The sequence below is a fragment of the Neovison vison genome, chromosome 7, assembly GCF_020171115.1.
Source record: "Neovison vison isolate M4711 chromosome 7, ASM_NN_V1, whole genome shotgun sequence".
NCBI classification, from domain to species: Eukaryota; Metazoa; Chordata; class Mammalia; order Carnivora; family Mustelidae; genus Neogale; species Neogale vison.
In genome coordinates this window covers 66,941,391-66,957,292 of record NC_058097.1, presented here as the reverse complement: position 1 = coordinate 66,957,292, position 15,902 = coordinate 66,941,391, and positions in this window count along the sequence as shown.

The following is a 15,902-nucleotide window of genomic DNA, read 5'->3' as shown; positions in this document are numbered from 1 at the left end:
AGACTACATGCCTGTTTGTGCCCAGGGCGACCCCTATGAGTGGTCATGGTCTCATTGGCCATGCAGCTGGCTCCTACTCTGAGGGTTGGAAAACCATCCCAAAAGCCACGTTTCCTGCCTTAGGCAAATAGGAGTTCTCTATTGTGCTCAAGGTTCCCCATTGGCATGGATTCCAGCACAGGTCTGGGTATAGTTGCCTGAATATCAAGGATGGGTAGAGAGGAAGGACGTTGGCCATGGCCGGTCTGACATGCTAGATAGGGGCCCGACTCTCTGGGTGGCTGAAACTAGGTCGGTGCTCAGGCTCTGTCTGACACAGCACTAGTGGCCAGTGAAACTATAAATCGGGGTTCCCTCGAGGGCTGAGCAGAAGATCCTCATGTGGGATTTCCTGGCAGCCTCTCAGGCACTTCTTTCTATGGGGAAGGCAGAATGCTGCATTTTGGCTCCAGAATTCCCTATCAAGAGGGCGTGATGAAGAGTAGGGTGAGAAAGGAGTTGTAAACCAAAGACACGGTTAAATTCAGTGCCAGGCCGAAGACAGTTCTAGTGTGCAGCGTCTTATTTGAGATATCCAGCACGTGAGAAAGGGTGGATGTCACATGTGTGGTCACACTGGAGTTTGTCTCTATGATGAGCAACAAATGGAAATGTGGCGTAACGAGGCCCGGGAGGATTTCCAACGCTGAGGTTTTTGAGATGCTCCAAATAGCAAGGTTTCCCTCTACTGGACAGGTGGAGTCTGATTTGATTGCTCCAGGGTCCCCCATGTGGAAACTTTGGGTAACAGAGCTCTCCCGCTTGGATGCCTGGAAAGCACACCTCCATGGACCATGCAGCTGAGGAGCATGGAAGGCCCGTTCTGGTGGCTTTGTGACGAAGTACCAAGGCCTTAAGTTGACATGGAATCTCTAACAAAGGTGTCACCATGCTGGTTTGTTACAAGGGAGATCTTAGAATGTGTTGGTGGCTAAGATGCCATGCATGATTCTCCTATCTTGAGGGTTTGACACAGGTCCAAAAGCACGGTTTCCTTCTAGGGGCAGGAGTTTTTCTGTTGTGTCTCAGGGACCACATGTGGTATTATAAGTTCTTATTCCAGAACAGGCCTCTGAGGACAGATGCCTGAAAACCTAATTGGAATTCCAATGTCGTACTAGGGGCGTGTCAGGTTCAATCTTCCGACTCGGAAACATTGACTTGGATGTCTGTCTGGATGTACGGAAGCAGGGTGTTTCAGACTGCGCATTTGCGTCCAGAGTGACCTCCAATACTGAGGTGGGCTCAGGGGCTTTTCAGGCTTCTCCTAATCTGGAAGGTTTGGGCAACTGTGATGGCCAAAGTTTTCTTGGTGATGGAGACACAGTCCTGTGGTGTGGCTGCAGAGACCAGATCCTGGAGGGCATGTGAGCCATGGTTTTGAGAGAGAAGCCTGCTAACACAAACTTGGGTTAGGGTTAGGGACGATGTGATCGCAAGCCCAGTGCGTAGGCCTAGACCACAGATTGTCAGGAATTGTAATTAGGTGACTCTAGGTGGTAGTACAGGCTTTTATATCTGGATTGTGTGTTCACAATGGCCTCAGAATGCAGGTGTTGTCTCATGAATCCATGAGAGATTTTTCCTTTCAAGGATGCTGGCAGTTCCCAATGGTTTGGTGGATTTTTCGGGGAAGGGAAGAGTGCTGATTTCATCTTAGCGGTATCCCCAAACAGAAATTTCAGAGACGGGCTCTGTGTCTGGGCGTCTGGATAATCCAACCAAGGGTTAGGATTGGGGCCTAGGGGAGTCGCAGGCCTGCAGTGCGGTATCCTGGTGGTGTAACTGAGAGGGCTTGTTTGAAAGCATGCTCAGGTTTAGGGTCACAATGCCGGTTTGTGTCCAGGGCGGCTCTCAGGAGTGGGTGTGGTCTCATTGGCCATGCAGCTGGCTCGCACTTTGAGGGTTGGACACCCATACCAGCAGCCAGGTTTCCTGCCATGGGGAAGCAGGAGTTCTCCATTGTTCTTCAGATTCAACCATTGGCAGGGATTCCAGCAAAGTTCTGGGGACAGATGCCTGAATACCACGGATGTGTAGAGATGATGGTCTTACATGCTGGATTCAGGCATCGCTCTCTGGAAGGCTGACATGAGTTCGGGGCTCAGGCTCTGTCAGACACAGCACTAGTGGCCAGGGCAGTCTATAAATCAGGGTTCCCTCAAGGCAGGAGTACATTGATCCTCATGTTGGGTTCCTGGGCAGACTCACAAAGCACTTCTTCTTTTTATGGGGAAGGCAGAATGCTGTGATGTGGCTCCAGAATTCCCTATCAAGTGGGCTTGGGGACCAGTCGGGTAAGGATGGAATTGTAAACACCAGCTACAGTTAAATTCATCAGGTGGAAGGCAGTTCCAGTTGGCTGCTTCTTATGCGAGATATCCAGCATGTGAGTAAGGGTGGATGTCAGATGTTTGCTCACACTGGAGTTTGTGTCTATGATGACTGACAAATGGAGGGTTGGCATCCAGAGGCCATGGAGAATATCCCACGCTGAGGCTTGTGAGATGCTCCAAACAGCAAGGTTACTTTCTACTGGACAGTTGGAGTTTGGCGTGTTAGCTCCAGGGACCCCCATATGGAAATTTTGGGTAACAGAGCTCTCCTGCATGGATGTCCAGAAAGCATATCTCAATGGACCACGCAGCTGAGGAACATGGAAGTTTCGTTCTGGTGGATCTGGGGTGAAGTTCCAAGGCCTTGAATTGACATGGAATGTCTTGCACAGGGGTTACAATGCTGGTTTGTTACCAGGAATATCTTAGACTGTGCTGGTGGCTAAAATGCCATTCAGGAGTCTCCTACCTTGAGGGTTTGACACAGGTCCAAGAGCACATTTTCCTTCTGGGAACAGGAGTTTTTCTGCTGTGTAGCTTAGGGACCACATGTTGTGTCATAAGTTGGTATTCCAGAACAGGCCACTGAGGACAGATGCATGAAAAGCTAATTGGGGTCTCAATGAGGTCCTAAGGACATGTGTGTTTCAATCTTCTGACTCCAGACCATTGACTTGATTGTCTGCTTAGATGTAGGGACTAAGAGTGTTTCAGACTGTGCATTTGCGTCTAGAGCAGCCTCCAATATTGGGGTGGGCTCTGGGGCCTTGCAGGGTTTTCCAATATGGAGGGTTTGGACAAGTGGCTCGGGCAATGTTTCCTTGGGTATGGCAGGCAAAGTCCTGTGGTGTGGCTCCAGAGACACCATCCTGGAGGGAATGTGATCCATTGTTTGAGAGAGAAGTCTACAAACACAAATTAGGGTTAGGGTTAGTGGCAAAGTGATCGCAGGACCAGTATGTAGACCTGGAGGGCAGTTCATCAAGAACTGTAATTAGGGTGATGCAAGGCAGTAGCACAAGCTTTTATTTGTGGACTCTTGTCCCTGATGGCCTCATAATGCAGATGTTGTCTCATGGGTACATGAGGAATTTTTCCTCTCTTAGGATCCTAGCGGCTCCCAATAGTTTGGTGACTTTTCTGGGGAAGCGAAGCATGCTGTTTTCTATCTTAGGGTTGACCCAAATCAGGGATTCCATGAACAGGCTCTGGGTCTGGGCCCCTGGAATATCCCAACAAGGGTTAGTATTTGTGACTAGGGGCATACCAGGCCTTCAATGCGGGATCCTGGTGGTGCAACTGAGAAGGCCAGTTTGAAAGCATGATCAGGCTGAGGGTCACAATGCCTCTTTGTGCCCAGGGAGGCTCCCATGAGTGATTGTGTCCTCATGGACCACACAGCTAGTTCCCACTCTGAGGGTTGAATACCGATCCCAACAGCCATGCTTCCTGCCATCAGGAAGGAGGAGTACTCCTGGGCTTCAGTATCCCCCATAGGCAGGGATTTGAGCTATGGTCTGGGAGAGATGCCTGCATATACCGGTCGAGTAGATGTGACGGCTTCAGGCCGTCAGGCTTCGGGCCAACAGGTCCCACCTGCAGAATATGGAGCCCACTGTCTGCATGGCTGAATGGAGGTCGTGGCTCAGGCTGTGTCCGACAGAGTCTGATTGCCCACAGCGGCCTATGATATTAGGGTTCTGTCAAGGGTCATGCAGGTGGATCCTTATGTGGGTTTCCTTGGCAGATTCTCCAGGCACTTCTTTCTGTCTGACAGGCAGAATGCTGCATCGTGGCTCCAGAATTCCCTGTCAAGGTGTCTTGGGGTCCAGGAGGGTGAGGATGGAATGGTAAACACAAACTACGGTTCAATCCAGTGACAATCAGAAGGCTGATTAGAGCTCTCCAGCACCTGAATAATGGCGGATGTCAGATGTTTTTTCACACTGTAGTTTGTGTCTATGATGACCAACAAATGGAGGGGTGGCACAAGGGGCCATGAAGGATTTCCCATGCTGTGATTTGTGAGATGCTCCAATCACCAAGGTTTCCTTTTACTGGACAAGGGGATTTTGGTTTCTTTGCTCCAGGGTCCCCCATATGGAAAGTTTGGGTATCAGAGCTCTCCTGTGTCGATGCGTAGAAAGCACACCTCCATGGTCCATTGCAGCTGAGGAAATGGCAGGTTCGATCTGGTGGCTTTGGGACTAAGTTCCAAGCAGCCTGAGTTGACATGGAGTTTCATGCTGTTGAATCACAATGCTGGTTGGGATCCATGCAGAAGTTAGAATGTTGGTGTGGTTAGAGGGCCATGCAGGATTCTCCTACACTGTGACTTGGACACAGCTACCAAAAGCAAGGTATACTTCTCGGGTCAAGAGGGGTTCTGTAGTTTGGCTCAGGGACCACAAGTTGGAATATAAGTTGGTATTGGGTAAAAGGCCCCTAGGGATAGGCACCTGAAAATCTAAGCTCTGGTATCGATGAATCTAAGAGGCATGTCAGCTTCAATCTGCTGTCTCAGGGCCTTTGACTTAGATGTCTGCCAGAAGGCAGGGTCTCATTGTGTGTCAGAATGCACATTTGTGTCCAAAGTGTTCTTCAAAATGGGGGTGTGCTCAGGGGCTTTTTACTTTGCTCCTAATATTCAGGGTTTTGGCAACAGTGAGGATAGAGTTTCCTTCGGGAGGGTAGGTACAGTCATCCAGTGTGGCTCCAGAGGCCCAGTACTGAGGGCATGTGGACCAGGGCATTGGAGACAGGAATCTGGAAACGTGAACTAGGGTTAGGGTGAGAGCCGAGGTGATCACAGGCCCGTTCTGCAGGCCCTGAGTGCAGCTCATATTGTACTGAAATTAAGATGTCATAGGGGCAGTAGCACAGGCTTTTCTATCTGGATTGTGTGTCCAGGTCGGTTGCAAAATGTAGGAGTGTTTCATGGTGCCATGGGATATTCCTCCTCTCTGGGGATTCTGCCCAACTCCCAAGAGTTTGGTGTCTCTGGAGGAAGGGAAGATTGCTGTTTTCCATCTCAGGGGACACCCACAAGAGGGATTCCAGAGACAGATCCTTGTTCTGGACACCTGGAAAACAAGAGTGAAGGTGAGGATTTTGACCTAGGAACCTGGCAGGCCCGCTCTGCGGACTCCTGGTCCAGCTACCGAGGGAGTTTGTTTGAATGTAGCTCATGCTGTGAATCACAGTGCCTCTTTGTGCCCACGTCGGCTCCCATGAGTGGCTGTGGTCTCATGGGCCATGTAGCTGGTTCCCACTCTGAGGGTTGGACACCTATCTCAAAATCCAGGTTTCTTGCCATCGGGAATGAGGAGTACTCTTGTGCTTAAAGTTCCCCTATAGGCAGGGATTTGAGCTATGGTCTGGGAGTGATGCCTGAATACCCAGGTTGAGTAGAGATGACAGCTTCAGGCAATGGCATTTCTCACCTGCAGAATACGGGACCACTTTCTGCATGGCTGTCTAGAGGTTATGGCTCAGGATGTGTCAGAAAGAGCCTGAGTGCCCATTGCAGCCTATGATATTAGTGTGACGTCGAGGGCCATGCAGGTTGATTCTCATATGGGGTTTCTGGGCAGAATCAACAGGCAGGACTTCTTGCTGTGTGGTAGGCAGAATGCTGCGTTGTGGCTCCAGAATTCCCTATCAAGTGGGTTTGTGGACCAGGTGGTTCAGGATGGAATTGTAAACACAAGTTATGGTTCAATTCAGTGCCAAGTGGTAGGCAGTTCCATTGTGCAGTGGCTGATTTGTGATATCCAGCACCTGACTAAGTGCGGATATCAGATGCCTGCTCACACTGGGGTTTCTGTCTACGATGACCGACAAATGGCGGGGTGGTGTCCTGAGGCCATGGAGGATTTCCCATGCTGGGGCTCGTGAGATGCTCCAAATAGCAAGGTTTCCTTCTACTGGACAGGGGGAGTCTGGGTTCTTTGCTCCAGGGTCCCTCATATGGAAAGTTTAGGTAGCAGAGCATTCTTGCATGGGTGCAAGGAAAGCAAAACTCCACTGACCTTTGCAGCTGAGAAACATGGCAGGTTCGATCTGGTGCCTCTGGAGCGAAGTTCCAAGAGGCCTGAGTTGACATGGAATTTCATGCTGTGGGATCACAGTGCTAGTTTGCATCCAGGGAGACGTTAGAATGTTGGGGTGGTCAGGGTCCCATGCAGGATTCTCCTACACTGAGTCTTGGACACAGCTACCAAAAGCAATGTATCCTTCTGGGGACAGGAGAGGTTCTATTGTGTGGCTCAGGGACCACATGTTGGAATAGAAGTTGGTATTGGAGAACTGGTCTCTGGTGACAGGCACCTGAAAACCTAAGCTTGGGTATAGATGAAGTCCCAGAGGCATGTCAGATTCAATCTTCTGAATCAGGGCCTTTGACTTGGATGTCTACCTGGAGGCAGGTCCTCATTGTGTGTCAGAATGTGCATTTGGGTCCGGAGTTTTCCGTTGAATTGAGGTGGGCTCAGGGACTTTGTGTTTTGCTCCTAATCTTAAGGGTTTTGGCAACAGTGAAGGGCAGAGTTTCCTTCGGGAATGTATGCATACTTGTCCTTGGCTCCAGAGACTCCATCCTGGAGGGCACGTGGGCCTGGTCTTTGGGGACAGAAATCTGCAAACATGAACTAGGGTTAGTGTGAAGGCCGAGGTGATCATAGGCCCGATCTGCAGGCCCCGAGGGAAGCTCATTTTAGGGGTCCCCCAAAACAGGGATTCCAAAGACTGGCTTTGGCTCTGAGCCTTTAGAAAATCCCACCAAGTGTTAGGATTTGGGCCTAGGTGCATACCAGGCCTGCAATGCGGGATTATGGTATTGCCACTGAGAGTGCTTGTTTGAAAGCATGCTCAGTCTGATGGTCACAATGCCTGTTTATGCCCAGGGCGGCCCTCAGGTGTGGTTGTGGCTTCACTGGCAATGCTTCTGGCTTCCACTTTGAGGGTCGGACACACATCCCAACAGCCATATTTCCTGCCATTGGAAAGGGGGATTTCTCTATTCTGCTTCAGGTTCCCCCATTGGCAGGGATTCCCACAAAGTTATGGTGACAGGTGCCTGAATAACAAGGATGGGTGAGATGACAGACTTGGGCCATGGCCAGTATCACATGCTGTATATGGGGTCCGCTCTCTGGGTGGCTGACACTAGTTTGGGGCTCAGTCGCTGTCAGACACAGCAATATTTGCCATGGCAGACTATGAATCAGTATTCCTTTGAGGACCTGGCAGATTGATACCCATGCGGGGATTCTGGGCAGACTCACCAGGCACTTCTTTTTTCTAAGGGGAAGGAAGAATGTTGTCTTGTGGCACCAGAGTTCCTCATCAAGAGGACTTGGGAACTAGTAGTGTAAGGATGGAATTGTAAACATAAGCTAGAGTTGAATTCAGTGCCAAGTGGAAGGCAGTTCCAATGTGCAGTGGCTGATTCGAGATATCTAGCACCTGAGTAAGGGCGGATGTCAGATGTTCGTTCACACTGGAGTTTGTGTCTATGATAACAGACAAATGTAGGTGTGGCGTCAAGAATCCATGGATGATACCCACGCTGAAGCTTGTGAGATGCTCCAACCACAATGTTTCCTTGTACTGGAAAGGTGGGGCCTGATTTATTAAGTCCAGTGTCCCCCTGTGGAAAATTTGGGTAACAGCGTTCTCATGCATGGATGCCTGGAAATCACAGCTCCATTGACCTTTGCAGATGAGGAACATGGCAGATTCATTCTGGTGGTTCTGTAATGAAGTACCAAGGCCTTGAGTTGACATGGAATCTCTTACAGATGGGCCACAATGCTGGATTGTTACCAGGGAGTTCTTAGAATGTGCTGGTGGCTAAGGTGAAGTGCTGGATTCTCCTATCCTGAGGGTTTGGCACAGGTCGAAGAGCGTGGTTTCCTTCTGGAGACAGGAGATGTTTTCTTGTGTGGCTCAGGAACCACATGTTGTGTTAGAAGTTGGTATTCCAGAACAGGCCTTTGAGGACAGATGCCTGAAAACCTAAGCTAGGGTGCTTATGTTGTCCTAGGGGCATGGATGGTTCAATCTTCTGACTTCGAACCATTGACTTGGCTCTCTGCCTGGATGTAGGTGATCAGGTGGTTTCAGACTGGGTATTTGCATCCAGAGAAGCCGCCAATATTGGGATGGTCTCAGGGACTTCAGATTTCTCCTAATTTGGAATGTTTGGGCAACTGTGATGACACAGTTTCCTTGGGGATGGCCGGCACAGTCCTGTTGTGTGGAGACCCCATCTTGGAGGGCATGTGAGCCATGGTATTGTTACAGAAGTCTGCAAACACAAGTTCGGGTTAGGGTTAGTGGCTAGGTGATCGCAGGCCCAATGCCTACGCATGGAAAGCAGCTCATCAGGAACTGAAATTAGGGTGACTCGAAGGTGGTGGTACTGGCTTTTCTACCTGGATTGTTTGTCCAGGATGGCATCAGAATGCAGGTGTGGTTGCTGGGTCCATGGGAGATTTTTCCTCTCTAAGGATCCTGGTGGCTCCCCATAGTTTGGTGGCTTTTTCAGGAAAGAAAAGAGTGCTGTATTCCATCTAAGGGGTGCCCCAAACAAGGATTCCAGAGATGGGGGTCTAGGTCTGAGCACCTCGGAAATCACACCAAGGGTTAGAATTTGGTCATAGGGGCATAGCAGGCTTTCAATGCAGGATCCTGGTGGTGCAACTGAGAGGGGATGTCGGAAAGCATGCTCAGGCTGAGGGTCATAATGCTAGTTTGTGCCCATAGTGGGTCCTCAGTCGTGGGCTTGATCTCATTGGACATGAAGCTAGCTGTGACTTTGAGGGTTGGACACCCATCCCAACATCCAGGTTCCTGCCATGGGGAAGGAGGAGTTCTCTATTATGCTTCTGGTTCCCCCATTGGCAGGGATTCCAGCAAACGTCTATGGACAGATGCTGAATACCAAGGATGGGTAGAGATGATGGACTTGGGACATGGCTGGTCTCACATGCTGAATATGGGGCCCGCTCTCTGGGTGGCTGTCCCCCAGATTGGAGGCTCAGGCTGTGTAAAAGCACTAGTGGCCAGGGAAGCCTATAAATCGGGGTTCCCTTGAGTACTGAAGATTGATTCTCATGTGCAGTTTCTGGGCAGAATCACCAGGCACTTCTTCATTCGATAGGGAAGGCAAGGCAGAATGCTGTGTTGTGGCTCCAGAATTCCTTATCAAGAGGACCTGGGCACCAGTAGGGTGAAGATGGAATTGTAAACTCAAGCTATGGTTCAATTTAATGCCAAGTGGAAGGCATTTCCAATGTGCAGCGGCTCTTTCGAGATATCCAGCACCTGAGTAAGGGCGGTTGTCAGATGTTTGCTCACACTGGAGTTTCTGTCTATGATGACCAAATAATGGAGGGGTGGTGTCAAGAGTCCATGGAGGGTTTTCCATGAAGAGGATTGTGAGATGCTCCAAACAGCAAGGTTTCCTTCTACGGGACAGGTTGACCCTGTTTTTGTTTTTGGTTGGTTGTTCTTTTTTTGTTGTTGTTGTTTGTTTGTTTTTTGTTGTTGTTGTTGTTTCTTTGTTGGTTTTTTGTTTTGTTTTGTTGTGCTCCGGGGTCCCCCATATGGAAAGTTGGGTAGCAGAGCTCACCCACATGGATGCCTGGAAAGCTCACGCTCATTGACATTGCAGCTGAGGAACAGTGGCTCTGGGCCGAAGGACCAAGGCCTTGAGTTCACATGAACTCTCTTGCAGATGTGTTAAAATGATGGATTGTTACCAGGGAGATCTTAGAATGTGCTGGTGGCTTAGGTGTCCAGTAGGAATCTCCTACCTTGAGGTTTTGCCACAGGTTGAAGAGCACGGTTTCCTTCTTGGGAAAAGAGATGTTCTGTTGTGTGGCTCAGGGACCACATGCAGTATCATAAGTTGGTATTCCAGAACAGGACCCTGAGGATAGATGCCTGAAAACCTTATCTAGGTTTCCAATGGGGTACTAGGTGCATGTCAGGTTCAATCTTCTGACATCTTCTGACTCAGGACCATTTTCTTGGCCGTCTTACTAGATGTAGGTGATCAGGATAGTTCACACTGCAAATTTGCATCCTGAGTGGACGCCAATGTGGGGGTGGCCTCAAGGGCCTTGCAGGTTTAGCCTAATCTAAAAGGTTTGGGCAACTCTGAAGGGCACAGTTTAATTGGGAATGGCAGGCACAGTCCTGTGGTTTTGCTCCAGGGTCCCCATCCTGGAGGGCATGTGAGCCATGGTTTTAGGAGAGAAGTCTGCAAACACAAATTCGGGTAAGTGTTAGTGGCGAGGTGATTGCAGGACCAAAGTGAAGACCTGGAGGGCAGCTCATCATGAACTGTAATTAGGGTGATCAGAAGGCACTAGCACAGCCTTTTTTATCTGGATTGTGTGTCCCGGATGGCCTCCGAATGCAGCTGTGTTCTCATGGGTCCATGGGAGATTTATCCTGTCTAAGGATGCTTGCGGCTCCCCATAGTTTGGTGGCTTTTTCAGGGAAGGGAAGCATGCGGTTTTCCAACTTATGGGTGCCCCAAAACATGGATTCTAGAGAGGGGTTCTGGGTCTGGGCTCCTGGAAAATCCCACCAACGGTTAGGATTTGGGCCTAGGGGCGAACAAGGCCTGCAATGCGGGATCCTGGAGGTGTAACTGAGAGGGCTTGTTTGAAAGCATGCTCAGGCTGAGGGTCACAATGCCTCTTTTTGCCCAGAGTGGCCCTCAGAAGTGGGTGTGGTCTCATTGGCTATGCAGTTTGCTCCCACTTTGAGGATTGGACAACTGCCAGGATTCCTGCCAGGGTTAAGGAGGAGTTCTCTATTCTGCTTTAGGTTCCCCTATTGGCAAGGATTCCAGCAAAGGTCTTTGGACAGATGCCTGAATACCAAGGTTAGGTTGTGCTGACGGACTTGGGTCATGGCTGGTCACACATGCTGGATATGGGGCCCGCTCTCTTCGTGGCTGACACTAGGTTGGGGCTCAGGCTCTCCCAGACACTGCTCTAATGCCCAGGGCAGCCTATATATCGGGGTTCCCTCGAGGGCCGAGCAGATTGATACTCAAGTGGGGTACCTGGTCAGACTCACCAGGCACTACATTTTATTATGGTGAAGGCAGAATGGTGGGTTGTGGCTCCAGAATTCGTTTTCAACAGGACTTGAGGACCATTAGGGTGAGGATGGAATTGCAAACACAAGCTACGATTCAATTCAGTGCCAAGCAGATAGCAGTTCCAATGTGCAGCAGCTTATTTGAGATATTCAGCACCTGAGTTAGGGCTGATGTCAGATATTTGCTCACACTGGAATTTGTGTGTATGACGACCATCAAATGAAGGGGTGGCACCAAGAGTCCATGGAGGATTTTCCACGCTAAGTCTGTGAGATGTTCCAAACAGCAAGGTTTCCTTCTACAGAACAGGTGGAGCCTGGTTTGTTTGTTCCAGTGTCCACCATGTGGAAAGTTTGGGTAGTGGAGCTCTCCCACATGGATGCCTGGAAAGCACACCTCCACTGACCATTGCAGCTGAGGAACATGGCATGTTCCTTCTGGTGGCTCTGGGGCAAAGGTCCAAGGCATTGAGTTGACATGAAATATATTGCAGATGGGTCACAATGCTGGTTTGTTACCAGGGAGATCTTAGAATGTGCTGGTGGCTAAGGATTCTAGGATTCTCCAAACCTGAAGTTTTGGCAAAGGTCAAAGTGCATGGTTTCCTTCTAGGGACAGGATTTGGTGGTTTTTTTTTTTTTTAGTAATTTTTTAATTTTTTATAAACATATATTTTTTATCCCCAGGGGTACAGGTCTGTGAATCGCCAGATTTACACACTTCACAGCATTCACCAAAGCACATACCCTCCCCAATGTCCATAACCCCACCCCCCTTCTCCCAACTCCCCTCCCCCCCAGCAACCCTCAGTTTCTTTTGTGAGGTTAAGAGTCACTTATGGTTTGTCTCCCTCCCAATCCCATCTTGTTTCATGGATTCTTCTCCTACCCACTTAAGCCCCCATGTTGCATCACCACTTCCTCATATCAGGGAGATCATATGATAGTTGTCTTTCTCTGCTTGACTTATTTCACTAAGTATGATACGCTCTAGTTCCATCCATGTTGTCGCAAAGGGCAAGATTTCATTTCTTTTGATGGCTGCATAGTATTCCATTGTGTATATATACCACATCTTCTTGATCCATTCATCTGTTTATGGAATCTAGGTTCTTTCCATAGTTTGGCTATTGTGGACATTGCTGCTATAAACATTTGGGTGCACGTGCCCCTTTGGATCACTACGTTTGTATCTTTAGGGTAAATACCCAGTAGTGCAAATGCTGGGTCATAGGGCAGTTCTATTTTCAACATTTTGAGTAACCTCCATGCTGTTTTCCAGAGTGGTTGCACCAGATTTCATTCCCACCAACAGTGTAGGAGGGTTCCCCTTTCACCTCATCCTCACCAGCAACTGTCATTTCCTGACTTGTTGATTTTAGCCATTCTGACTGGTGTGAGGTGATATCTCACTGTGGTTTTGATTTGTATTTCCCTGATGCAGAGTGATATGGAGCACTTTTACAAAGCTGTCATCATCAAGACAGCATGGTATTGGCACAAAAACAGACACAAAGTTCAATGGAAGACAATAGAGAGCCCAGAAATAGACCCTCAACTCTATGGTCAACTAATCTTTGACAAAGCAGGAAAGAATGTCCAATGGAAAAAAGACATCCTCTTCAATAAATGGTGTTGGGAAAATTGGACAGCCACATGCAGAAAAATGAAATTGGACCATTTCCTTACACCACACACAAAAATAGACTCAAAATGAATGAAGGACCTCAATTTGAGAAAGGAATCCATCAAAATCCTTGAGGAGAACACAGGCAGCAACCTCTTCGACCTCAACCACAGAAACATCTTCCTAGGAACATCGCGAAAGGCAAGGAAAGCAAGGGCAAAAATCAACTATTGGGATTTCATCAAGATCAAAAGCTTTTGCACAGCAAAGGAAACAGTTAACAAAATCAAAAGACAACTGACAGAATGGGAGAAGATATTTGCAAACGACATATCAGATAAAGGACTAGTGTCCAAAATCTATAAAGAACTTAGCAAACTCAACACCCAAAGAACAAATAATCCAATCAAGAAATGGGCAGAGGACATGAACAGACATTTCTGCAAAGAAGACATCCAGATGGCCAAAAGACACAGGAATTTTTGTAGTGTGGCTCAGGGACCACATGTTGTATCATAAATTCGTATTCCAGAACAGGCCTCTGACGACAGATGCCTGAAAACCTAATCTAGGTTTCAAATGTGGTCCTAGGGTCATGCATGGTTCAGTCTTCTGACTCAGAACCATTGACTTGGTTGTCTGCCTGGATGTAGGTGATCAGGTTGTTTCAGACTGCGCATTTGCATACAGAACAGCCACAATATTGGGTTGGTCTCAGGGTCCTCAGGTTTCTCCTAATCTGGCAGGTTTGGGCAACTGTGATGGGCACAGAAACCTAGAGGATTGCAGGCACAGTCCTGTGGTGTGGCTCCAGAGACCCCATCCTGGAGGACATGTGAGCCATGTTATTGTTAGAGAAGTCTGCAAGCACAAGTTCAGGTTAGTGTTAGTGGCTAGGTGATCGCAGGCCAAATGCCTAAAACTGGAGGGCAGCTCGTCTGGAACTGTAATTAGGGTGACTGAAAGGCGGTGATACAACTTTTCTATCTGGATTGTTTTTCCAGGATGGCCTCGGAATGCAGGTGTGGTCTCCTGGGGCCATGGGAGATTTTTCCTCTCTAAGCATCCCAGTGTCTCCCCATAGTTTGGTGGCTTTTTCGGGGGAAGGGAAGAGTGCTGTACTCCATCTAAGGGGTGCCCCAAAATAGGGGTTCCAGAGATGGGCTTTGGATCTGCGTGTCTCAGAAATCATACCAAGTGTTAGAAATTGGGCATAGGGGTATAGCGGGCTTTCAATGCTGGATCCTGGTGGTGCAACTGAGAGGGGATGTTGGAAAGCATGCTCAGGCTGAGAGACACAATGCTTGTTTGTGCCCAGGGCGGGTCCTCAGTCATTTGCATGGTCACAATGGACATGCAGCTAGGTCTGACTTTGAAGGTTGTACACATATCCCAACAGCCAGGTTTCCTGCTATTGGTAAGTAGGAGTTATCTATTATGCTTCTGTTTCCCCCATTGGCAGGGATTGCAGCAAAAGTCTATGGACAGGTGCCTGAATACCAAGGATGTGTAGAGATGACGGACTTAGGCCATTGCCTGTCTCACATGCTGGATATGGGGCCCACTCTCTGGGTGGCTGACACTAGGTCGGGGCTCAGTCTGTGTCAGACACAGCATGTTCAGTATAGGAAAAACCAGTGTGGCAAATGAGACCCTGACATGCTTGAGGGCCACCATGGGCATCAACAAACATTGGAACCTTCGCGTGAGCCCTGTCCTCACGTAAAGCCTCTCAGTGACTGGACCAACAGCTCACATATGGGGTTTGCCATGCTCCTAGTCCCCAAATCTTAACCAGAGCTCGAGAAGTCTAGTCACCCCTACTCAGAGCTCTTCTCTAGAATCCCTCCTTGATGGGACACATGAGGTAAAAAAAAAAAAAAAAAAAAGTAGAGAACGGACTCCTACCATCCAAAGAATGACCACAAACACTTGGAGTCGGGCCAAATCCACAGAGAGAAAAACTCGTCCATGGCCGATGAGGCCATCCTGCCTTTGAACAGTTACCAGTGATGCAAAATCCAGAGACAAAAGCCTGAAAGAAGGCCTCACACTCACCTGTTGATCATAGCCTGAAAAATTCTCCTCAAGGTGTGTAGATCAGTCCTGCCATACCTATGTCCCAAAACCTAAGCCAAGTTTGTGTTTTCATACTTCTGTCCCCACAGTCCTGGCACAAACACCCTCCAGGCTGGGGCCCCTGGAGCCACACCTCAGGACTGTGCCTGCCTTCTCCAAGGGAATTCTACTCTTTCTTTTTGACACAACCTGACAGATTAGGAGAAATTTCCAAAGTCTCCAAGGCCATCCCAATAATGTCGGCCACCCAGGACAAACAAGGGTGATCTGTCACAAGCTGCACAACTACCTCCACTCAGACTCGTAGACAGATATGCCCAGAGAAGAAAATTGAACCGGACAGGCACCCAGGACCTAATCAGATCCATTGCTTTTGTTTCCAGTCATCTCATCCTCAGAGGCCTGGATTCCAATACCAACATATGGGGGTTTTCCGTAGGGATCAATCAGAACAAATCTCGTCTTCACATTGGAATCTTGCTCTATGGAGCTGTGTCAAAACCTCCAGTTAGGAGAAAACTTCAGGTCGCCGGAGCCACCACCCCATTCCAATGTCTCCATGGACACAAACCCACATTATGACCCACCGTCAGGAGAGTCCATTTCAGCTAAACCCACTTGGTTGTTCCTCCAGAGCCCACAGATTGAACAGGCCTTGTAACTGGGAAACAATTGGAATGCGAGTTGGTCTGCCTAGG